At 43.2% G+C, this 25,823-nt stretch overlaps 1 long non-coding RNA gene across 1 annotated transcript in view; it reads right to left on the bottom strand.

The window, feature by feature from the left end:
* Positions 1-9,981, bottom strand: part of LOC134733191 (uncharacterized) — a 51,946-nt gene extending 41,965 nt beyond the window's left edge. Inside the window, exon 1 of the long non-coding RNA XR_010116717.1 lies at positions 9,272-9,981. This is a non-coding gene — a long non-coding RNA (uncharacterized lncRNA). The remainder of the gene's footprint in view (positions 1-9,271) is intronic.
* Between the last annotated feature and the right edge of the window lie 15,842 nt (positions 9,982-25,823).

Below are 25,823 nucleotides of genomic sequence, written 5' to 3'. Positions count from 1 at the left end.
GGAGGTGGAGGTTGCAGTGAGCCCAGATTGCGCCATTGCGCTCCAGCCTAGGCGACAAGAGGGAAACTCCGTCTCAGAAAAAAAAAAATCAGAAAACAAAAAAAACACAAACATTAAAAACAATGCCTAACACGGTAAAACCCCGTCTCTACTAAAAATACAAAAAATTAGCCAGGCGTGGTGGCAGGTGTCAGTAGTCCCAGTTACCTGGGAAGCTGAGGCAGGAGAATCACTTGAACTCGGGAGGCAGAGGTTGCAGTGAGCTGAGATCACGCCACTGCACTCCAGCCTGGGCGACAGAGCAAGACTCCATCTTAAAAACAAAACAAAACAAAAAACAATGCAAGTTGAAAGATAGTGGGGCAACAGTTTTCAAGTTCTGAGAAGTAAAACCAACTTAGAATTCTATATCTAGAGAAAATATCTTTTAGAAATAAAGGCAAAATAGATTCCTCAGACACAGAAAAGCTGAAAGAGCTCATCATCATCAGTTGACCTACACTATAAGAAAGATGAAAGGAAATCCATTAGGCAGAAGGAAGTGATATCAGATGGAAATCGAGATCCACAGAAAGGAATGGAGAACACCAGGAATGGTAACTACATGGTTACATGTAGGAGCTTTTTTCTTATTATTTAACTTTAAAAAAAGGTAATTTTCTATTTAAAGGAAAAATAATAACAACGTATTGGACAATTTATAACACATGTAGAAGTAAAATGTGTGGCAACAGTAGCACAAAGATTGGGAGGGTGAAATGGAAGCATACTCCTGTAAGTTTCTATATGAGAAATATAATATTACTTGAGTTAAAGATATGTGCCATAGGCTGGGCACAGTGGCTCACATCTGTAATCCCAGCACTTTTGGAGGCCAAGGTCAGAGGACTGCTTGAGCCCAGGAGTTCAAGACCAGCCTGGGCAACATAATGAGACCCTGTCTGTACAAAAAATGAAACAAAATTTAGCTGAGTGTTGTGGTGTGCACCTGTGGTCCTAGCTACTCAGGAGGCTGAGGCAGGAGGATTGCTTGAGCCTTGGAGGTTGAGGCTGCAGTGAGCTGCAATTGAGCCACTGTACTCCAGCCAGGGTGACAGAATGAGACCCTCTATCTCAAAAAAAAGAAGAAAAAAAAAAAAAAAGGCCAGGCGCAGTGGCTCACACAAGTAATCCCAGCACTTTGGGAGGCTGAGGTGGGTGGATCACCTGAGGTCAGGAGTTCGAGACCAGCCTGACCAACATGGAGAAACCCCAACTCTACTAAAAATACAAAAAATTTAGCCAGGCTTGGTGGCACATGCCTGTAATCCCAGCTACTCGGGAGGCTGAGGCAGGAGAATCGCTTGAATCCAGGAGGCAGAGGTTGCAGTGAGCTGAGGTCACACCATTGCACTCCAGCCTGGGCAACAAGTGAAACCCCATCAAAAAAAAAAAGGAAAAAGAAAAAAAAGTACCACAAGCCGAAAGCTAACATTCAAAACAAAACAGAGAGATACAGTTAATGTGTCTTGTTGAACCCCAGCAGGGTTGTGGCACTGGGCAGGGAGTCAAGAGACCGAACTCCAGTTCCATTTCCACCATGTGCAGTATTTACTTGACTTCTCCGAGCCTCGGTTTTTTTCATCTGAAAATGGGGTCACATTAAAACCTGCCTTGCAGGGTGGTGGTGAGGAGTATTCAAGGATGCGCAATGCTGGCAGGTCATGAGTGCTCAGTGAAAGGCACGCTAGTCAGCAAGATCATAACGTAAGCAGCCTGACCCTGAGTCCATCTCTCAATGCCGCAAGCTGCAGTTGAGAAAGACGAGTCCAGGAACCAAGGCCAAGGCAAGCCAGGATAATGCCAAGGGTAGCCTTTGCTTAGCTTTACCTACCTGCTGCCCCGCCCACTTCCAGGGCATCCTTCCTGGCGGCTTTCTCTGTGAACTGTCCAAGGACAGGACACACCATTGTGCCCCCACCCCAGCCACTCTGTGCCCCCTTTCAGAGGGTGAGTATGCCAAGCCACAGGCAAATAGTGAGCCCCCGTGTTGGTTCCATCAGGTTCATTTTACTACCATAGTTGGGCTGGGACCCTCGTCCTTTCACGCCTGGATGCTGGTGATACACTCATAAATGGTCTCTTAGACTCCAGCCCTATTCTGCCTTCTACTTCCTCATCTCCAAATTCAATCCTCTTCCCACACTATGGCCAAATGATTTTTTAAAATAATTTTAATAGCCTTTAGTTTTTAGAGCAGTTTTCTGTTCACAGCATAATTGAGAAGGAGGTACAGAGATTTCCTGTATATCTCCTGCCCCCACACATGCATAGCTCCCCATTTTCAACATCCCCCACCAGAGTGGTACATGTGTTACAATCAACGAATCCACACTGGCACACATTATCACCCCAAATCACAGTTTACACTAGAATTCACTCTCGGTGTTGAACATTCTATGGGTTTGGATAAATGCATCCCCCTCTATACCATCATACAGGATAGTGTCATTGCCTTGAGAATCTTCCGTGCTGTGCCTAGACAACCCTCCCTCCCTCCAACCCCTGGTGACCACCGATCTTTTAATTGTCTCCATGGTTTTGCCTTTCCCAGAATGCTGTATAGTTGGAATTGTACAGTATGTAGCCTTTCCAGATCGGCTTCTGTCACTTAGCAATACGAAGTTAAATTTATTTCATGGCTTGATAGCTCATTTCTTTTCGGCACTGAAGAATATTTCATTGTCTGGATGTACCACAGTTTATTTATCCATTCACCTATTGAAAGATCTCTTGGTTGTTTCTAAATGTTGACAATTACTAATGAAGCTGCTACAGGTTGAATATTCCTCATCTGAAATGCTTGGGACCAGAAGTGTTTTGAGTTTTGGATTGTTTCAGATTTTGAAATGTTTGCAGATACTTTCCTTTGAGCATCATGTCTGTGCTCAAAAGGTTTCAGGTTTTTGAGCATTTTGGCTTTTTGGATTAGGGGCTTAACCTGTATAAACATCTATGTGCAGATTTGTATGTGGACATAAGTTTTTCAACTCTTTTGGGAAAATACCAAGGAGTGTGTAGCTAAATTGTATAATAACTGTATGGCAAATTAGGTGGCAAATAAGCATATTAAAAGGTGCTCAACATCATGTGCCATTAGGGAATTGCAAATTAAAACAACAGTGAGGTACCACTACACACCTATTAGACTGGCCAAAATCCAGAACCTGACAACACCACATTCTGACAAGGATGTGGAGCAACAGGAACTCTCATTCATTGCTGGGCAAAATGGTACACTTTCTTCAGCAAAACCCTTGCTCCCCATCATCTTCAGGATAAAAATCTAAACTCCTTAACTTGTCACAATTTAAAACCCAACTCTTCAATTTCTTCCCTCAGCCTTCCTCCCTTTCCTTGACAAAGACACGCTCTTGGTTCTAGTCCCACTAGGCCAGCTTCGATTACCTAACTCCCTGCGTGACATTCATTGAACACCTATTACGTGGCAGACACTATGCTAGGTGCATTTTTACTATTCACTTTCTTGACTGCTACCACGGTTAAGTAAGGGCTTATTATGCCACAGATGACAGTTCACTTTTGCCTGTTCTTCAACTCAGTGCAAGTGCCTCCTCCTCCACTTGGATCTGCTCTTTCTGTCTTCCCATGACACTCTATGCCTTTCAGAGCACTAGTTCTCCAGAGTTAATTCTTGCCTATGATCCTGGATTACTATCTTCGTTAGGTACAGTTCCTATCAATCTGCGTGGGCCTCTTGAACTGAGGACAACATTCTAACAGGGTTCGGCCTAGGGTGAGGCCAGGAGCCAGACTGAATGCAATGGAACCTCGTGCTCCCACAGCCAGATCTTGCCAGCCCTGTCCATCCCAATAGCACCTTGCAGGATTCATCCAAGTGTGTGCAGACACCCAGCCTGCCTCAGCCCTTCGCTGCTGGCCTTCAGAGCATCTAGTGCCTGGGGTGTTGCTGGCACTGTGTCTTGGAGGGAAGTGAAGCGAAAGTGTCGGGAAAAGGGGAATTATAATGTTCTCAAGAGTGTGGGGCTATAGGGCATCTGGGTCCTCCTGCGGAGGCCTCCAGGCTGGGGGCGAGCTGAGAGTCCCTGCCAAGCCTCTCTTCCTCTAGTCGGTGGAGTCTCTTTGTGTTCTGACAATTGTGACACAGCCTGCATGCTCAGGTTACAGGGTGGGGCTTGCCAGAACCCCCACCCTGGGTCTTGTGGGCAGGAATTCCAGAGGTGCTGCCACTGGTGGGACTGGGAAACAGGCAGTAGATGGAGCCTTCCCAGAAACTTGGCATCGCCAAGCCAGCTCCTTGGCCAGGGACACAGTATTGGGCAACACACTTCCAGGTGCAAACCTCAGGTACTCGTTTGTAAAATGGAGATCATGCTAATAGAGCATGGGGTTGCCCTGACTGCGGAGTGAGGTAGATTCAGCTAGCAGCAGCCTCCTGGGGTGTTGCAGGGGTTGATGTGAATGCAGGAGAGAAGTAAATGAAATGGACAATTCTATGGATGGAAGCAAGTGTTTTTGCTGTTTATGTGCGTGTGTTTCCTTGGTAGGAAGTGGCGGTGGTGATTTTTTTTTTTTTTCCTGCTTGACATGAGCCATAAAGTCCTTAGAAAGCCTCATAGAGCTGGGTTTGGCAAACTGGAGGGAGCCGGGCCCCAGACACTTTAAACACAGCCTCAAGAAACTCCCTTCCCCTTTTGAGGATGCAGTTTCCCCACCTGTGAGTGAGGAAGTTGAACCACTTCCTGCTCTGGCCTGCTCTCTGACAGCTGTTTAACTTTCCTTCCCTCTATGCCATACATATATGCAGAGTGGCTTCGGGAATGCTGAAAGATGTGGGATATCATGCAGCAGAGTGTATTTAAATCTGCCTGACATGGTTTTATGAAAGAATGGGCCAGATTCAGGACCAGAACAGATCAGATGCCTTGGAGGGAATCCCGAACTCATCAGTTATGTTAGGCCATCCTTTGACTGCTATAAAGAAATACCGGAGAATGGGTAATTTATAAAGAAAAGAGGTTTAATTGGCTCATGTTTCTGTAGGCTGTACAAGCACGGAGCCAGCATCTGCTTAGCTTTTGGGGAGCCCTCACGGAGTTTTTACTAATGGTATAAGTCAAAGTGGGAGCAGGAGCATCACATGGCAAACGCAGGAGCAAGACAGAGTGGGAGTGGGGAGGGAGGTGCCGCACACTTTTAGATGACCAGATCTCATGACAACTCACTCACTGTCTCAAAGACAACACCAAGCCATGAGGGATCTGCCCCTATGACCTAACTATCTCACACCAGGCCCCACCTTCAGTGTTGGGGATTACAATTCAACATGAGATTCGGTTGGGGACAAATATTCAAACTCTAACATTCCACCCCTGGCCTCTCCCAAATCTCATGTCCTTCTCACATTACAAAATACAATTATGCCTTCCCAATAATTCCCCAAAGTCTTCACTCATTCCAGCATTAACTCAAAAGTTCAAAGTCCAAAGTCTCATCTAAGATAAGGCAAGTCACTTCTACTTATGAGCCTGTACGATAAAAAAACAAGTTATTTACTTCCAAGATACAATGAGGACATAGGCATTGGGTAAACATTCCCATTCCAAAAGGAAACAACTGACAAAAAAAAAAAAAAAGGGTGGTGGGGACTGCAGGCCCCACACAAGCTTAAACCCAGCAGAGGAGTCACTAAATCTTAAAGCTCCGAAATAATCTCCTTTGACTCCATGTCCCACATCCAGGGCACACTGGTGCAAAGGATGGGCTCCCAAGGCCTTGGGCAGCTCTGCCCCTGTAGCTTCACAGGGTGCAGCCCCTAAGGCTGCTCTCAAAGGCTGGAGTTGAGTTTCTGAAGCTTTTCCAGGCACAGGATGCAAGCTGCTGGTGGATCTATCATTCTCAGATCTGAAGGACAGTGTCCCTCTTCCCTCAGCTCCACTAGGCAGTGCCCCAGTGGCAACTCTGTGTAGGGCCTCCAACCCCACATTTTCCCTCTGCACTGCCTTACTAGAGGTTCTCTGTGAGGGATCTGCCCCTGCAGCAGGTTTCTACCTGGATACCTAGGCTTTTTCATACATCCCCTGAAACTAGGTGGAAGCTGCCCAGAATCCACCACTCTTGCATTCTGTGCACCTGCAGGCTTAACACCACGTGGAAGCCACCAAGGTTTAAGGCTTGCATTCTCCAAAGAGGCAGACTGAGCTGTACCTGGGCGTGTTTGAGCCACAGCTGAAGCTGGAGTGGCCAGGATGTGGGAGTAGTGTCCCAAGGCTGTGCAGGGCAGCAGGTCCCTGTGCCTGGCCCAGGAAACCATTCTTTCCTCCTAAGCCTCTAGGCCTGTGATGGGAGGGGCTGCCATGAAGTTTCCTGAAATGCTTTCAAGGCCTTTTCCTCATTGTCTTGGATATTAGTACTTGGCTCCCTTTTAGTTATGCAAATATCTTTAGCAAGTGGTTGTTCCACAGCCTGCTTGAATTCCTCTCCTAATAAGCTTTTTCTTTCTTTGTCACATAGGCTGCAAATTTTCCACTTTACACTCTACATTCTTTTTAAATATAAATTCAAACTTTAAGCCATTTCTTTGCTCCCACATGTGACTAAGGTTGTTAGAAGCAGCCATGTCACTTCTGAAACACTTTGCTGCTTAGAAATTTCTTCTGCCAAACACCCTAAATCATCACTGTGAAGTTCATTCAAACATCCATAGATCCCTAGGGCATGAACACAAGCAGCCAAGTTCTTTGTTAATGCATCATAAGGATGACCTTAGCTCCAGTTCTCATTTCCATCTGAGACCTCTTCAGCCTGGCCTTCACTGTCCATGTCACTATCAACATTTTGGTCACAACCATTAACCAGCCTCTAAAAAGTTCCAAACTTTCCATCTTCCTGTCTTTTTCTGAGCCCTCCAAACTCTTCCAGCCTCTACCTGTTACCAAGTCCCAAAGTTGCTTCCACATTTTCAGGTATCTTTTAGCAATGCCCTACTCTCAGTACCACTTTTCTATGTTAGGCCATTCTTTCATTGCTATGAAGAAATACCTGCGTCTGGATAATTTATAAAGAAAAAAGGTTTAATTGGCTTAGGGTTCCACAGGCTGTACAAGCATGACAACAGCATCTGTTTAGCTTCTGGGGAGGCCTCATGGAGCTTTTACTTATGGTGGAAAATGAAGTGGGAGCAGGCACATCACGTGGCCACAGCAGGATCAAGAGAGAGAAAATGTTGGGAGGAGGTGCCACACACTTTTAAATGATCAGATCTTGCAAGAACTCACATGTCAAAGACAGCACCAAACCACGAGGGATGTGCCCCCAAGACAAAAACAGGCCCCACCTCCAGCACTGAGTATTACAATAATTCAAGATGAGACTTGGGTGGGGACAAATAACCAAACCATATCTCCTGTCATGGGATATTTCTGGATGGTGGCATGGAGGGAAGAGGCAGGTGAGGCCTGGTGGCAAGACAGTAGTCACCTTCTGAGAACTGGCCTGAGCCAGTGGATTGAGATGGGCCAATAGACATGATCCTCCATGGTCAGACCCATCACCCCTCCCACGCTCAGGACTGGATAATGGAGCCAGGGACCGTATGCTGGCCCTGGAAGGACCCCAAGAGACACAAAGACCAATTCCGTCCTGTAACAGAGTCAGCCTTTGATGCCAGAGCTTGGAAGAGAACTGACCAAGTTAGAGGCAGAACCAAGAGGCTGTGCCTGGTGGGCTCATAATCATGGTCTGCTGGACAAACAGGTCACATTGGCTTCAAATGCCAAGGTAAAGTTTCAAGATTCTGGGGCTTAAAACAGACAAGACATGCCAAGCACAGGGTCTCATGTCTGTATTCTCAGCACTTTGGGAGGCTGGGGCAAGAAGATCCCTTGAGCCCAGGAGTTTAAGACAGCCTGGGCAACATAGTGAGATCCTTGTCTCTACAAGAAAAAAAATTTAAAAATTAGCCAGTTGTGGTGGTATGCACCTGTAGTCCCAGCTACTTGGGAGGCTGAGGCTGGAGGATAGCTTGAGCCTTGGAGTTCAAGTTTGCAGTGAGCTATGATCATGCTACTGCGCTCTAGTCTGGGTGACAGAGTGAGTCCCTGAAAAAAAAAAAAAAGAAGAAAGAAGAAGAAAGAAAGAAAGAAAGAAAGAAAGAAGGAAGGAAGGGAGAGAGAAAGAAAGAAAGAAAGAAAGAAAGAAAGAAAGAAAGAAAAGAAGGGAGGAAGGAAGGGAGAGAAAGAAAGAGAAGAAAGAAAGAAAGAGAAAAAGAAAGAAAGAAAGAAAGAAAGAAAGAAAGAAAGAAAGAAAGGAGGAAGGGAGAGAAAAAGAAAGAAAGAAAGAAAGAAAGAAAGAAAGAAAGAAAGAAAGAAAGAAAGAAAAGAAAGAAAGAAGGGAGGAAGGAAGGGAGAGAAAGAAAGAAAGAAAGAAAGAAAGAGAGAAAAGAAAGGAAGGAAGGAAGGAAGGAGGGAGGGAGGGAGGGGGGGAGAGAGAGGAAGGAAGGAAGGAAGGAAGGAAGGAAGGAAGGAAGGAAAGAAAGAAAAGAAAGAAAGCCTAGTCTATATTAGAAGTCTGTATCGTGGGCACTTTGCTGGAGTGATTGCCTGGGAGGGAGCACAGGTGAGCTTGGAGCGTGTTGGAAATACTCAATTTCTTGCCCTGGGTGCTCAATACAAGGCTGTGGCAGTTTGTGAAAATTCATCAAGCTATACGGATGATATGTGTACACTGTACTTCAAAAAAAAATTTTTAAAAAAGAACTAAAATAAGAAAAGCATGTGGCTTAGACACTGTTCGGCAGCCCCCTGGGGTGTAGAGCAGAGGGTGGTGTGTTTCAAACACCCCCAGCTGTAACCATGGGATGGGGGAAGTGTTTGAGGGCTGGCCACTGGCGCATATTGGCAGAGCAAACACACGGGCCTACGAGCACACTGTCCCCTCTGTGTACACAGGGTGTTAGGCCAGGCTCCACCGAGCTGCACTTCATGGTAACAAAGACAACAATGCTACCATCTCGTAATCGTCAATAGCATCGCCGCACTCAAGTCTTTGGTCCAATATTTGCAGAGCCAGAGGAGCCACGTCTACTTTGCAGTATTGACTTAGATTCATCACTTACCAGAAAAAGCTGAGTGCCCAGGCCCGCCTGCTCATCCACAGTGGCCTTTGGGAGGTGCGTGGCCTTAGGCAGAATGTGTGGGGTCATGGAAAACCAGCCCCCTTCGTTTCATGGCTGTTGTCACTATTATCTTACCCGTGTACCCTGGAGTCAGGCCGTGGAGAGGGGTCATGAATCTCCAGACTGCTGATTAAGATTGCCCGACGTCCTCTGTAATCCAGTCTACAAGATTTGGAGAGAAGTGAGTTGGCAAAAATGAAGCATGGAATTTACCTTTTTGAATGGAAGCTTTCAGGAAATGGCGATTATAAAGCATTTCTTCATGAAGAAAAGCTTTCTTTTTCATAACGAAAGGACATTTCTTCTTCATAAATGGGTTAAACCTTATAAATGCCTAAGACGTTGGCTTCCAGTTCAGGGTTTCACTTTTCCCAATAATTTCTGAGTGAGACACTGTACCATTGACAAATACAAGAGACTGCTTTCCAGAAACTCATGTTGCCCAGGGAAGCGGCTCCCGCTTTGTGAGCTCCAGGGCCCCAGTGCCCGGCCATGACCTGTGACCTCCTCGCTCCTGGCCTCGCTGTCAGCTGGAGAATGCAAGGGGCCAGCCTGCATCAGCTGGACAGGGAGGGCCTGGACACACTGCCCGGAGGCTCTGCTATCCACAAGGGGCTGACCCCTCACCGCAGGGGCTGTGTCCCGAGGGCAGCCTGGATGCCCAGTCAGGGGGCAAGAGTTTAGACACCCCTGCCCTGAGAGCATTTCTCTTTCTCCCATTTTATCAGAAAGGCTCTGATGAGACTCCCTGCCCTGACCTCTCTCTGCCTCCAGGGCTCACACATTCAGGGAGGCCTCCCATAACCATTAATTTAGCCAATTTCCTGGGCCACACCGTCCCCTGGGGACCCCACTTTGGTGGGCAGCAGCGGAACAAGACCCCCTGCTGTTTCCCTTCCCTTTTAATTACACGGGGACAAGCTTCCTTGGGCTGACTTTGGGAGGCAAGCCCCAGGCCAGCCTGGCTGCCCTCCACGAAACAATGCACACGTGTTCCGGAGAATTCCCTCCTCGCCTAATCCGGGCTGGGAAGAAAAGGGCTTTTCTTCTTCTTGTCAAAGGGAGTCTTCGATGCTAAGATACCATTTTGTGTCTCAAGTCATGTCACGGGACTTCTGCCTCAGCCTCGCTGCCTGCTCTTTGGAAATGAAAGACACAGTCCTTGATTCACCTCAGGACGAGTGCCCCCACCCTGCCCTCCTCTGAAAATGAAAGGGGGTTGGGGGCCAAGGGAAGCGGGAAAAGCTCCCAACTCCCACTGTTTCTTTCTCATCCTGGCAACCTCGGCTTTCTGAACTATTTGCGCAAAGGATGAGTAGGGAGGGCTGAGCCTCACCTGCTGATCTCGAGGGTCATGAATATTCTTATAATCCCCTGGAAAGAAGGGCCCTTTCATTAGAGAAGCGGATTCAGTCCTGGCGGCCTTCGGTGTTCCCACCTCCTCCTGCCCACCAGCCTGGCCTCCGCCCTGCGGTCCGGCTCCGCAGCCTCTGGGTCCCTGCTGGCTTTTCGGCTATTCGCATAGATTGGAAGAAGAACTGGATTTTCATAAGGCACTGCTATGCTGCTTTCCCTCACTAATCCGTGTCCCTATGTCATAGAAGAGTTAAAAGAAATAACAAGACAAAAGTTACAGACATGCAACCTGCCGCTTAGAAAGGAGTTGGCTTCAGGACACGCGAGGGAACTCGCTTACCGACTCACTGGTAGCTGCGTGTTCAAGTTCACACTTTACCTCATTGGACAAAAGGATCTGAGGTCACTTTTGGAAATTCCCACAATAATGCAGATGAAGAAATCAAAGTTACATGAGGAAAAACAGGGAGCAAGATGAAATCAAGTCAAGGAAAAACTCAATACCATGAAATTAAGGACTGAATCTGTTTTTCTAACGAAAGGGTCCATCTTTCTAGGGGGTTATAAGACATATAATGCAAGACTCCATATGAGAGCAAGGATAGGCTGATAATTTAGTTTTGGGCTTCCTAGCCGCCAAAGTAAAGGGAGAAAAATGGTCCATAGAAGGTAAGAACAAAGCATTTGCTCAGGGGTGGCGCAGTTCTTCCTGATGCTGGGTTCTCTATCAACTGTAGGTCCTCAAACAAAAACACTGGTGTGCTGCATTAAAAACGTCATCATTAATATCCCTGCGCTAAAGGTAGGAGTTTCATGAAGCAATGCTAAATGAGTTGGAACTGGATTCTCTGTATCTTCTTAAGAAAAATACAGACCCGTATGACAGCGCACGTTTTCTTCAGAATCCGTAAGTGCAGCTTATTGAGTTGGTGCCACACAGGCAACACCCTTAGGGGCCTCTCCTGAACAGACATGAATGCACAGGACTTGGGCTGTGAACTGGACTGTTCAGTCTTCCAGGCCCAAGCCCGCAGCACCAGCACCGGCACCGGCACCAGCAGAGCAGTTGGAGCAGCGGTGGCTCCACAGAGCAGAGCTGGGCCCTGACTGGAAGCAGAGGCCACTGAAATGTCTGCTAACTCTTTGCTTAGCAGAAAGAGTGGAGCAAACACCTCTGGAGAATAAATGGTGCGATCTCAGCTCACTGAAACCTCCGTCTCCCTGGTTCAAGCGTTTCTCCTGCCTCAGCCTCCTGAGTAGGTGGGACTACAGGCGCCCACCATCACGCCTGGCTAATTTTTGTATTTTTAGTAGAAATGGGGTTTCACCATGTTGGACCTTGGCCTCCCAAAGTGCTGGGATTACAGGCATAAGCCACCGCGTCCGGCCAATTCCATCAATATTTCTGATGCCATTCTTGTTTTTGGTTTGGAAACAATCATTGATGGATCTTAATTTAAACCAACATAGTGTCATAATAATAGCTAATAGTTTTGGACACTCACCATGTGCTAGACACTTTGAAAGTGTTTTAAATATATTATCTAATTTTAACCCCAAAGCCCCTGAGGTAGAAAACCACACACACACACACACTTTTGTGTGTACAAGTACTAACACACAAAACTTGTGTGTGTGTATGTGAGAAATGAGGAAATGAAGGCTTAGAGAAGAATTTGACACCGCACAGCTAGAAAACAGCAGTGCCAGGATTTTAACCCAGTACTGCGATCTGCAGGGCCCAGGGTCTTCACGAGCATACCATCCTGAGAAGAAAATCCTACTAGAAATCAGGAGGCCTGGAAATGTTTGGTTCAGAGATCCAAACAAACTAGCTTTGTAAACTGTAACAAACTAGCTTTGCTATGTTCTCCTTCGGGGATTCATTTATGCCATGTTTTTGAACAGAGATAAGGTCTTCAAAATCCTTTATAGCCCCAACATTCAAATAAGCTTATTTATTCATTAGACCACAATGTATTGTGCCAGGACTGTGTTATGGGGAAATCAGGTGCAGTCAGTCTCTGATGTCTTAGAATGTACAATCTAAATGGGAAGATGGACACTGTGTAAGGAACTGGGAATGTCACATGCACGAAGAGGGCCAAGTTCAGGGTACCACAGGAGAATATCAAAAATTTAAATTAGTCTGAGTTGGGAGCTAGGTCAAGGAAGGGCTCCCAGAGGAGGTGATATTTCAGCAGGGCCCTAAGGATAAGTAGCAGTTGGCCAGGCAAATGGGAGTTCGGGGTTGAGAAGAGGATGTACAAAAGCCCAAGGTAGCATAGAGTGTATTTATAGACCCGAAAGCTCACGTGCCTGAAGCACAGGGAAAATGGAGGCTGGAGAAGGCAGGGGCAGATCTCACTGGGCCCTGAAAAGGCTTGATGACTCTGAACATTATCAGACAGTGCCAATCTATACCATGGCTTTAAGCAGAAGAGTAACAATCATCTAGGATCTGGCTATAGTACAGAGGCTAGGCCAGAGGGAAGCAAGAGAGCAAATGAGTCAGGAGGCCCTGCAGCTCATGCCTAGAGCCAAGATGGTGACAGTGTGGATGGAAAGGCATGGATTTGAGATGCCTGGGTGTCTAATTAATAGGCCATGGTGGAGATTTGATGTGGACACGGGAAGAGCCAAGGATGACCCCTAGTTTTGGGTTTGAGCAAAAAGGTAAATGATGTAAATGATATTCCCATTTAGTGAAACAGAGCAGAGTGAAGTGAGTACAGGTGGGCAAGAATTATGATGACTTTAGCTATGAGGTATCTTTGAAAAGTGCAAGTGATAATGTTGAATAGGCATCAGGAAGCACTGGCGATTAAATGAGAGTTGAGACTATGAGAATGGATAAAATCTAGGAAGAGAATATCGGTTGGGAGAGCGCCAGAACAGAGCACTGAGGAGGAAGAACAGCCAGGAAGGTAGGAGGAAGATCAGAAGTGTGTGCTGTAATGGGAGCCAAGAGAAGCAAGTACTTCAAAGATGAAGTGGTCAACGCTACAGAATACAGTAATGGGTGAAGTGAGATATGGCCTGAAAACCATCTGATGAATGTAATGACATGGACACCACCACGTCCTTAGGGAGAACAGGTCTGGTGGAGTTCGTACAGCTGATTTGGACATGCAATCAATACACCAGGGATCACTGCCATTTGCTGGCCTGGCTTCTGGCACTTGCCATTGATATAAAATATACCCCGATTTCAGGCAAAGAAGCCAACAGGTAATTTTCACGGATGGTGCAGAGCTTCAGATATTTTAAACAAAGGGTCTGATCCTATAGCTAAGCCTCGTAGTACAAAGCAGTGATTGTCAAATGTTTAATCTCTTGAGAATTATTGAGTACCCCAAGAGTTTTTGTTTGTGTAGATTATATCTGTTGATATTTATTATATTAGAAATTAGAACTGGCTGGATGCAGTGGTTCACGCCTGTAACCCCAGCACTTTGGGAGGCAGGGGCGGATGGATCACTTGAGGGCAGGAGTTCAGGAACAGCCTGGCCAACATGATGAAAACCCATCTCTACTAAAAATACAAAAGTTAGCCGGGTGTGGTGGCATGTACCTGTAGTCCCAGCTACTGGGGAAGCTGAGGCAGGAGAATCACTTGAACCTGGGAGGTAGAGATTGCAGTGAGCCAAGATCACGCCACTGCACTCCAGCCTGGGTGACAAGAGTGAAACTCTGTCTCAAAAAAAAAAAAAAAAAAAAAGAAAAAAGAAAAAGAAAAAAGAAATTAAAACTGAGAAATATTACTCAATTTATTTTAAAAAAACAATTACATGTTAACATAAATAACATTTCTGATGAAAAACAAATATAGCAACAAGAGTAGTATCACCTTTCATTTTTGCAATTCTTTTTAATGTCTGGCTTGATAGCAGATAACCAGATTATCTTATCTGCTTCTGCATTCAATCTATTGTGATATGCCGTTTTGGCTGACATAGATGTAGAAAACCTGGTCTCACACAGTTATGGAATTGAAAAAGAGAAGAACGTAACAGCCATTTCAGGTAATTGTGAGTCTTCTCTGATACTGCACCGACACTTAAAAAAGGTTAGTTGTAATATGGCATCTGAAACCATATCAATGAACTTCTCATATTCTGTGACCTAAACTCCTTTGGTCCAGCTCCCATTCTGTAGGCATATTTACCCATGCCTGATTTGTTACCACAACGAATTAACCATTCGAGAAATACTAGTTCCCATGGTTATACAGATCCTCCAACTGTTGACACTTTGCACTTTACAATATCCAAAAATCACATCCATTCATATCATTATCTCATCAGAAATACATATACTGAAAAGCTGTCAAGCTCAATGACAAGCTCAACACAAGTTTTTCAAAATGTTCATTTTTGCTTAAATGTGTAATTTGTATCACTGGCAATAAATACACAAAAGTGGTTTTCCTTGAAGTGACTGGCTCACTCTGCTTAGTTTGAGAAAATGGCTACCAGATGACCAGGTCTGACTTACGTAGTTTGTCAGTCATTCTTTTAAGCAAAACGGTGTTCCTTGAAAAAAAAAGTGGTAATTTATGTCACAAATTAAACAATTATACAAGTACCTTTTCTCAAGATCACCATTATCCTTTATATGCACGTTTTCTGTGTACCAGACTTTTGTGTTTTTTTTGGGAAAAAGTGGAGTGCATGGCAGTGAAGATGACATAGTGCCCGTTAGGAGCGGTGGTGCCATTGCCTTGATTCATGCCGAGGCTCCAGTGTGGTGTGCTGTGGTTTTTCTACAACCAGTGAATGTCGACACAGTGAAAAGGGCAAATATTAGTATTATTATCAAAATCATGGTGACCTTGTGGACCACGGAAATGATCTTGAGGACCCCCCGGGACCCAAAGACCACCCTCTACCAACTGCTGGCACAGAGTAAGCACTGGCATCTAAGAAGGCAATTTACTCATGGAGAAGCCCTCCAGATGCCAAAAAAGGCAAAGATTTTCCCCTGAAAGTGTTTTATATCTTTAGTAAAGCTCTGTAATAAATACTTCAGAAGTTTAGTGCCAGAATCAAACTATTTAAGTAAATGTTTAAAATAATACAATAATCGGTTCGATTTATTCCATCACAATGAGTATCTTATTTACCTTGAGGACATATTTTAAAGATTAAATGAGATAAAAAAGCTCTATGCCAATTAAGGGGAGTTTTATTTACATAAGGCAGTTTTATATAAAACAGAATTAAAGTTTTCACAAATGTCAGCATTAGAAGAACGTTGAATGAACATCCAACCAAACCCTCTTATTTTATCAATGGAGAAATAAAGCTACCTGGAGACAGACTTTAATCAAATGATCATGTTCCTATTTTAGACATTTCATTCTGGCAGGAGTGTGGGGGATGAACAGGAGATGAAAATGAAGGCCCATGGCAACAACAAAGGTGAGACATGGGGGCCACCTGATCTGTGCAGACAGGATGGGAAAGAGTGGAGGGGTACAAATATATTAAACTGGTGGGTCGGGCGCGGTGGCTTACACTTGTAATCCCAGCACTTTGGGAGGCTGAGGCGGGTGTATTGCCTGAGATCAGGAGTTCGAGACCAGCCTGGCCAACATGGTGAAACCCTGTCTCTACTAAAAAAAAAAAAAAAAAAAAAAAAATTAGCTGGGTGTGGTGGTGCACACCTGCAGTCCCAGCTACTCCGGAGACTAAGGCAGGAGAATCACTTGAACCTGGGAGGTGGAGGTTTGCAGTGAGCTGAGATCGTGCCACTGCACTCCAGCCTGGGCAACCGAGTGAGGGACTGTCTCAAAAAAAAAAAAAAAAAAAAAAAAAAAAAAAGAAAGTGGTGATTGGATTTGTTGGTTGCACTGGGGAGAGGGTCCCAGGTTTTTTGTCTTGTGCAACTAGGTATATCACAGTGTCTGTCACAAAAATAGTGGAATCTGGAGATGAGACAGGTTTACTGGAGAAAGAATTGGTTGCATTTTGGATAGGTTAAGTGGGACGTGCCTGTGGGACGTGCAGGTATAGTTGGAGATATGGGTTTGTGAAGCATGGAGAGAGGAACAGGATGGAGCTCAAGTTGAGAGCCAGGAGCAGATACAGCAGGGAGAAGTAGGGTCGAGACATGCAGAGTGTTCAGGGAACGACAACACTCAGGCAGGCCTGTGAGCAGCGCTGAAAACCAACAGGCATTTTGTTATTAGAAGGGAAACCAGGAGAAACTAGTGGCACAGAAGCCAAAGAAATAAGAGGTTAGAGAGAGAGGGGGGCGGTGAGTGAATGTATGTCACAAAGTTCTAAATGTCCCAGAGGGAGGAGAGGCAGAATGAAAGGTTATCACAAAATATTAAATAACCTTAAGGGACCAAGCCAAATAATAAATGTATTGAGGGCAATTAGCCAAATGGAGGTCACTGGTGGCCTTGGTGAGGGGCAGATGGCAAAGTGGCAGTGGTGGTGGTGAGGATATGGTGCAAGGGCCCAGATGGTAAAAGAACATACTGGCTTTGAGGAGGCTGAAGAAGGAATGGGGAGGACTTCTCTTTCAAGGAGGATGGCTGTGAATGAAAGATAGTGCAGTTTACAGATATACAGACAGTTCTCAACTTACAATGGTTTGATTGATAACTTTTCAATTTTATGGTGGCATGAAAGCTATATGCATTCAGTAGAAACTGTACTTCAAGTACCCAGAAAACTGTTCTGTTTTCCACTTTCAGGCCGGTATTCAGCACATTACAAGACATTCAACACTTTATTATAAAATAGGCCCTGTGTTAGATGACTTTGCCCAACTGCAGGCTAATGTAAGTGTTCTGAGCATGTTTAAGGTAGGCCAGGCTAAGGTGTGATGTTCAGTAGGTGAGGTGTCTTAAAATGCGTTTTAGACTTGGAATATTTTCAAATTATGATGAGTTTATTGGGATGTAACTCCATCCTAAGTCAAGGAGCATCTGTATAGGGTTCACAGAAGAAGCCAACTTATTTCTAGATGCTGGGATTCCTGGACATTTTAAACCTTCACTTGCCTTATTTCTAGGTAACTATATCCAGAGTACCCAGAATACAGTAACACCTTTTTGCCAACCAGCTCATGACATAAAAAGGAACTGCCTCCTTAGGATGGTTGAACGGGTAAGGGAAGAAAGCTATTAGTACTCTTCCAGCCCATTCTGTACCTGCTCTTTTTCTAAGCTCTGCAGTCAAACCTACATGGGATCCCATGAAGACTTTGTCAACTAGCCAGCGGTGGAACTTCAGGCAACCTCTCTGAGCCAGAGTTAGCCTGTTGATAAATGACAATGCCTACCTTAGGAAGTTGTAAGAATAAGCAAGATAATGTGTTTAAAGTACCTGGGATACAGCCGGCATTTAATAAATGAGAATTTCCCTCCAGTCCAGCCTCATAATAAAGCAGAAACAATAAAAAACTCTGCATCTCTAAAAATGACCAGAAATCATGTTATTTTCGGAAGGCTTTGGTAACATTATCACCCAAACGCACCGAGGCCAGAAATGAGCAGAAAGCTACGGTTGAAATCAGAGGTTTCAAATAGTGACTCATGGGTGGGAAGCATGCTATTTGCAGATGTTTCTCTTGGACTCACACAAGTATTTAAGATTTTCAAAATTAGCTGCTAACATTTAAAAATAGGGAGGTTTCACATAAATATTTAGATCCCCAACTTCTTTCACAAAATGACTGGCTTTGGAAGTATTGAACCTGTGGCCCTGGATCTAAATCTTCATGAAACACATAGTACTTGCCTAGGAATCAGGAAATAGTTTCTAGCTGTAACATTAATTGAGCAAATTGCTTTTCTCTGGGTCTCTTTTTTTTTTTTTTTTTCAAAGTAAGAGTTATCACTGTTCTAAAACAATAGTTCATTTTTTAGGTAAACAAAGTAAATCTGAGGATAAAAACACGATAAAACTTCTTGAAATCACATGATACATACAGGTAGCCAGGTAGTAGAAGGCTTTCAAAATGGTGCAGAATATATAAGTATTGGCTGCACAAAAGATTATCCAAACTACAGGCATCAATAAAAACACCACGATGATTCAGAAAGAGGAAAACACTCTTAAAATGAACTACTGTATGCCTAAATACACAGGAAGGTTTAAGCTTCCCATTAGATGTGGCACATGCAGACTTGCCGCATACTCATCTGCTCTAGAAAGTTCCCCATTTCCACATTCTCATCTTGTGGTTTTGAGGAGGTTGAGCATACCACGCCTCATCCGTGGAGGCTTTCTGCTTGGCTGGCTTCAGACAAAGTTACCATTAACTCCCCAACCTGCAAGAAAATGATTTGACACAAAGGATTCCAAAATGTCCTCCTCTCCCCCTACAAGCCTGCAAACAAATGGTACAGGAATGAGGTCAGAAAGGAATCCCCCGCCTACCAGGCCCCTGAATTCATTTACCTACCTCAGAGCCCATTCAGAGAAAGGGGTGGGACAGGGAACAAGAGATGCTTGGAGGCCAAGTGGAGTTTGGGGGTTGAGCGCTACATTACAAGATTTGACAGGCCTTTGCCAGCCTTCAGCTTCTTTGTGTCTCTCACATAATAGAGAAACACAAACTGAGCAGCACACGATCTGTGGTTACACCCTTGGACAGAGCACACTCTTTGCAAATGCTAATAGTATTGTAGCATCCTGTCACCCGGTAACACAAAAAAGGATGTTGATTTTCACATGAACCAGAACAGGCCCATTGTACACAAGTTTGTGACCAACTTGTAGTATCTGCACATCAAAAGGCCAGCCAATCATAGAGTACACAGCTGGCGAAACATACCAACGGGGGGTGCCCAATGGGGAGAGCATCCAGGTCCAAATGCCTCACTCCACCAACAGGATAAGAAAACAATGCTTTTGACATGAACAAAATTACACTCCCAGAATCTTGATTCAGCAATGACCAGAGCAATGAGTATAATTAGCAAGAATGTGAATGTCTCAGATGTTTAGAGAAATCTGAATGTATGAAAGTGGGAGTGGCTTTGTGATGGTACCAAGAGCTTGTGAAATGGCAGAGGCAGCAAATGGCAGGCATGTTCAATTAAGCATTCATATTAGAGATGTTCTGATACGTGTAAAGATAACTCATACAGATTTTGGCATGAAAATCTCTCTTTCGGTCCTAACAGTCTTGGGAAACCAGACATATCTCAAGGCAAGAAAATTAAAGCATGTACATGAGATACCTGGAATATAAATTTAATAGAAATTTTAAAGGCTTCTGCTAATAGCTTTTTCTTCAAAATAATTTTATTGGGGGGGGGCAGAAAGACACTCAAAAGTAGTAACACGCTTGTAATCCCAGCACTCCGGAAGGCTGCGGTAGGAGGCTTGCCTGAACTCAGAATTTCGAGATCAGTTTGGCAACATATTGAGATCTCATCTCTACTAAAAATTAAAAAAAAGATTAGCTAGGCATGGTGGTGTGTGCCTGTGTTCCCACCTACTCGAGAGGCTGAGGTGGGAGGATCACTTGAGCCCAGGAGGTCGAGGTTGCAGTGAGCTGTGACTGTGTCACGGCACTCCAGCAAGGAGGACAGTGAGAAACCCTGTCTCAAAAGAAAAAAAAAATAGTAATTTGGAAAAATAAAATATTCAATCAAGTTTTTAAAAACTGAGGAAAGAGCAATTCCATATTTTAATACTTGGACTAACTAAAAAAGATTGAGAGAATCTGCACAGGATAAAATGAGAGAATTAACTTTATTAACATGTTGAAAATTGGAAAACACTTGTTTTTTACACCTACAACTCAAGGCCTGGCGTTAACATGAAATTAGAACCTACTGAATCTCTTCTTGTCCACTAAGGTCTCACAGGCAGCCACACATCTCTGCTGATAGTTCCATTCTTGCAATGCAACCATAGCCTCATGTAATTAGGAAAGACTATATCATAGGCCATTTTTGTTATGAGTTAGGTCATTTTGCACTTTCTAGGTATATCATGTGCCCTAATGTGCTCCTAATATCGTAAGTGTTTACTTTTCTAAAAGTATTTCTGAAAGGGAGCATATTTTGGAAAGTGCATAGGCTTCTAATCATACTTGTTATCAAGTTTCAACTTTGCTATTCAACTAGCATAACCTTGTGCAAAACCTGAGCTGATTTTCTCATCTATAAAATAGAAATAATACTGTCTGTGATAAAGGGTGCAAAACACAAGGTATACTGGTTTCTTTGCTCTGGATTCAAGTTTTCTTCTTAGTTTCAAAATTTTAAACGAAAACCAAAAATGTTTCATGGGACCAATCCTTGGCAAGATAGGATATTGACCATTCAAAAAGAATTCAGTGGAGTTTCTCCATGGATCCCAAAATGCTGCTGGCCAGTTTTAGTCCACTTTGTAATGTTCTGAGTCCTGCTCAGACCTTTATAATAGGCCCTTAGTTAGGATGTGTTAATATTTCTGGAATGGCCGGGTGCGGTGGCTCACGCTTGTAATCCCAGCACTTTGGGAGGCCGAGGGGGGCAGATCACGAGGTCAGGAGATCGAGACCACAGTGAAACCCCCTCTCTACTAAAAATACAAAAAATTAGCCGGGCGTGGTGGCGGGCGCCTATAGTCCCAGCTACTCGGAGAGGCTGAGGCAGGAGAATGGCGTGAACCCGGGAGGCGGAGCTTGCAGTGAGCCGAGACTGTGCCACTGCACTCCAGCGTGGGAGACAGAGCAAGACTCCGTCTCAAAAAAAAAAAAAAAAAAAAATTTCTGGAATGGCTGCAAACTTACGCATCTCTCTGCATCCTTCCTCTCAACACACAGGCACCTCCTGCTACTGTGAAGTGTTGCTCATGGCAGCGGGGAGGCAGGCACGTTATTGTCACTGGGTGTGTACTGTGTCCTTGAGGTGATTTCTGATTTTTTACTATATATATATTAATTGATTGTAGAAAAAAATTATATACATTAGGTATGCAAGGGGAGTGGCTGTGTACCACCTGGAGCATTATGGCACATGTGGGAATTCTTAAACCCTCTAGACAAATATATTCCTTAAAGGAGAAATAAGTAAGCATTGTATTTTGTTAGTGACACAGGGCTGTTTCTGTGTTAAGATGTATGGAAAGAGAGATTAATAACAAAAATAGAACACAAACTAAAGGAGCAGAAAAATGGTTAGGTTCATTCCTTCAGTTGAGAGGGAAATTAATTTCAGCATTTCCTGGCAGCTGAAGCAAAGAAAATGGTAAAGTCTTGAGTTCTCATTGCCACAAGGAGAGCAGTACATACATGTGTCTGGAGGGGAAACCGCTGGTACTATCTAGTAATCCTTAATGAATTTCAGCGATAATCAAGACATGTCACTAGGTTAGACTTCTGCAAAAGGAGACTGTGTATTTTCTGCAAATAGATGTGTCATAAGGTCTTGCCTGTGGAGCCAAGGACGTAATATCAAAGAGGCAGGTAAGTAGCAGCCCAGGCAGTATTGCTTTCTGATAATTTGGCCTAATCTCAGATGAAGTTTACCAAAGCAAAAAAAGGGGGTCAACCTATTCCCTACATATTCTCTCACAAACATTAGAGGTCTCAAGAGCTTTTGGAAAGTATTAGGTCACATAAACCATGAGCATATTTTCTGACAAATGGATAAAATTCTAACTTCCGTATTGTTGCTCTGTGATTTAATAACTACAAGAGTAAGCAGCAGAATGAGTATTCTGTCCTGAACATTCAAGAGTGTAACATATTCTTAATACAGCCACAAGACATATCTCTGTCGGGGGGCTGCTGGCAGTATCACTGCACTGTGACTAGAACTTCAGGGGTGCCTCTGGCCTAGTTTTTTCAAAAACAGATCTTTGAATTTCCCAAATACTTGGAAAAGAACAGTTTACACCTGGGTTAATGAATTAAAAGTACTAACAGCAGGAACAAGATATCACAAAGAGTAACAATCACGCCTGTAATCCTAGCACTATGGGAGGCCGAGGCGGGTGGATCACAAGGTCAAGAGATTGAGACCATCCTGGCTAACACGGGGAAAGCCCATCTCCACTAAAAATGCAAAAAATTAGCCAGGCATGGTGGCATGTGCCTATAGTCCCAGCTACTCAGGAGGCTGAGGCAGGAGAATGGCCTGAACCCGGGGGGGTAGAGCTGGCAGTGAGCCGAGATCATGCCACTGCACTCCAGCCTGGGCGACAGAGCAAGACTCCATCCCCCCAAAAAAAAAAAAAAAAATTTCATTACAAGCATTTAAAAGTAGTATTTACTTCGTCAGTGACTTGACCACAAATACACCTTAACACTGGTTCTGTAGAATATGTATGTAACTCACAAGAAGTCTTGGAGAGGAATCACATACATACTCTCGATTTTCAAGCTCAATTCTGTCATTTTAGGATATAAATTTAAACAAATGCCTTATGATATAGGTTTTTCCTACTCTTAGTTTTAGAAGCTGTCTTCTTCCAGCTAGAGATCACCCACATTTAAGCCTTACTGATACTGTCTCCTGGTTTTGAACCTTTAACAATTTTTGTAGTACTTGTTCGAACGCTTAAGTTTTCTACACTTATTAACTGGGTCTAATATGCGCAGGACATGATTGTTTTAGTTATCACAAATCAGATATGTGGTTATTTTAAGACGTACTTTATAATTAAATACATCTGTTTTATCTATAGGCACATGGTAGCTATTTCAATTTGATAAATATATTAATTCTTTAATCAGACATGCTAAAAAAATAAATTGCTCTATTAAATCTTTAGTAACTAAATTCTTCAAACTTTTTGATACATGAAGATTCTGAACTTGAATTACACAAGGATGAAAACCTAGTTTAAAATAAAGTATGGGGCTTCACACTGAGTCTGTTAGCACTGATAAAGAAAACCAATGCTAACACAATTGAAACATGTTCTTGCCTCTGCATCTTCTGAAGGAATTAAGAAGGCACACCTATACTCTACCTAACTTGACATATCCAATGATCAACAAATAGTTAGTAGGTATTATTTATGAGCAAAGTTCTGGAGGAATAACAAAGTGAGTAACAGGAGTTTATAATCAGATGGTAGATGAAATTAAAGTCTCTTCCAGTTCTAAGGCTTAGTAATAACTTTTTAGTAAGCCTCATATGAACATGTTAGCAGCATTAATGAAAATGACAGCCTTGGCAGCAAAGTGAAATTAGAAAACCTTTTTTATATATTTTACCAAGGAAAATAACAAAATGTTTTGACAAGTACCACGATGTGAAAAAAAGCACCGGTTGACCACGGAGTACAACTGTGAAATGCAAGGCGTGTGAAATTCAAGCATCCAGAGAAAAGCCACATTAACAGCTTCTTAGACCATGAATCTGGTAATACTGTGGGGTCAAATAATGACCCTAGGTACACAGGTTTCTCTTTCCCTCATTAACACAGAAAAAAATTTAAAAGATGCTCTCCAATAATAGAATTATAATGTGATTTAAATATTTTTTAATTACTCAACTACACAAATGACCTTTGATCAAGCACAGGCAAAATATAAGTTGCAATAATATCTACACGTAATGTGAAGGTTTTAAAAAAATAGTACAAAGTTCATTCACAGTGCACAAGTGAAAACAAGGTAAGTTTCAAATATTTAAACAACATATAGCCATGATCATTCAAAAGGTAAGCGTATTTTAAAGCACATTTCCATACTGCTTGAGCTATAACATATGCCAGCTTAGAGAACTGAGATAACAACCATTACTTTGATCCCCTTTACTGGAAAGCAAAAATACCATATTTCTTTCCTCAGATACATACATCTAGAATAAATACAAAATTACTAACTAAAGATTTTATCTCTTAAACCTATACTCTGACTCTCATCCTATGTCAAATTCCCACACTGTGAAGCTGGGAAGCACCACTCTCTGCCATGTTCCCTACTTATTTTTATACTATTCATTTGCATTTGGAGGCTGAATAACTTGCAGAAAGAAGTCTGCTGGAAAAAACTGTGGAAAATGGGAATACAAAGAGAGGGCAATATCATAAACTACTAGAAAGGTTGATTGTTCCACCCGCAACTACAGCACGGTGGGTTAAACAGGGAAGCTGCAAGGGCCACTTATTTCATACTGTGCACTGCCTAGGTACACTGATTTTTAAAACTGAAGTCCTAGCCAAATTAAGTTTGGATATCATCCATTTACAGTTGTTCAGTCTTCATACAGCTTTGTCCACTCCACTCTTTGCAAATTCTGACATAAAAACAAATGATTCTGTGGCTAGTTCGAATTTAACTTCTGTATATTTAATATCTTTTTGTTTAAATTTGAATCATTTCTGACTTTTGAACTACAGACACAAGACACAGGGTTTACTCTTGAGACTGAATTTTATTTTCTTTCAATAACATCTGCACTTGATAAATACCTAGCTTTCAAGGAAAAATAAAGCATGCTTAGGATGAGATCAGCTAAAAAGAAGAAAAAAAACCCATGAAAAAAGCCACATTACTGTGGGGCATGGAGGGGGTCAGGACTCTCATGTGGGACTTTTAGTAATATTAATTGTTATCACCTATTCACATACATTACAATACTGATCTCCTCAAAGAAATGAAGATCTCCCTCCACCTCTTTTTAAAACTTATACAAAGGGATATGATAACAGTAGTAACTAATATTAGCCTTTTCCTTGGGAGAAATCTGTGCAAATACAGCTGAAGGTATTTCTTTCTCTCTATAGTTGACAGAAGTAAATAATCTATGGTCCTGTTTTACTCTGTAGAAACAGATGTGTAGTTTTAATTGTTATGCTTTACAACTGCAAAAATATTCATTAACATGCATTAACCTGTAAGCACTGGTTAGAGGGGTGTACCCAGTAAGGTCATCTCCTAATCTGTGTATAGAACATAATAGAGCTCTCCTCCCTTTCTATTCACTCCTGTCCCTAGACCTAAAAGAAATAAAAAAAGTCCCTGACTATGCGTCTACCAGCGCATCTGTGCTGCTTAAAGCTGGACCTAGTTTTCTTATCAAACAGTATAAAACAAACATACACTGAATTCCTGATTTCGGAAGTATTTTTTCATGTCCTCGACCGTGCATACCAAGTGTTACATCTTGAGGGATCGCAACGAAGCATGCATTGATGTAAAACAATAAAATGAGAAGTAGCAACGGCGCTGTCACCAAAAAGCAATTCCAAGAAAATAAGATATAGCAAACTGTAAAATAAAAAACATCACACAATGGACATTTTTATTAACAAAGTAAAGGCTTAGTGAAAAGGCAGCAAATGAGATAGACATTTTA

Source organism: Symphalangus syndactylus, chromosome 17 (assembly GCF_028878055.3).
Source record: "Symphalangus syndactylus isolate Jambi chromosome 17, NHGRI_mSymSyn1-v2.1_pri, whole genome shotgun sequence".
In the NCBI taxonomy this organism is placed as follows: Eukaryota; Metazoa; Chordata; class Mammalia; order Primates; family Hylobatidae; genus Symphalangus; species Symphalangus syndactylus.
Note: the sequence above shows the minus strand (reverse complement) of the source record. Positions and strands in the feature narration are given on the sequence as shown.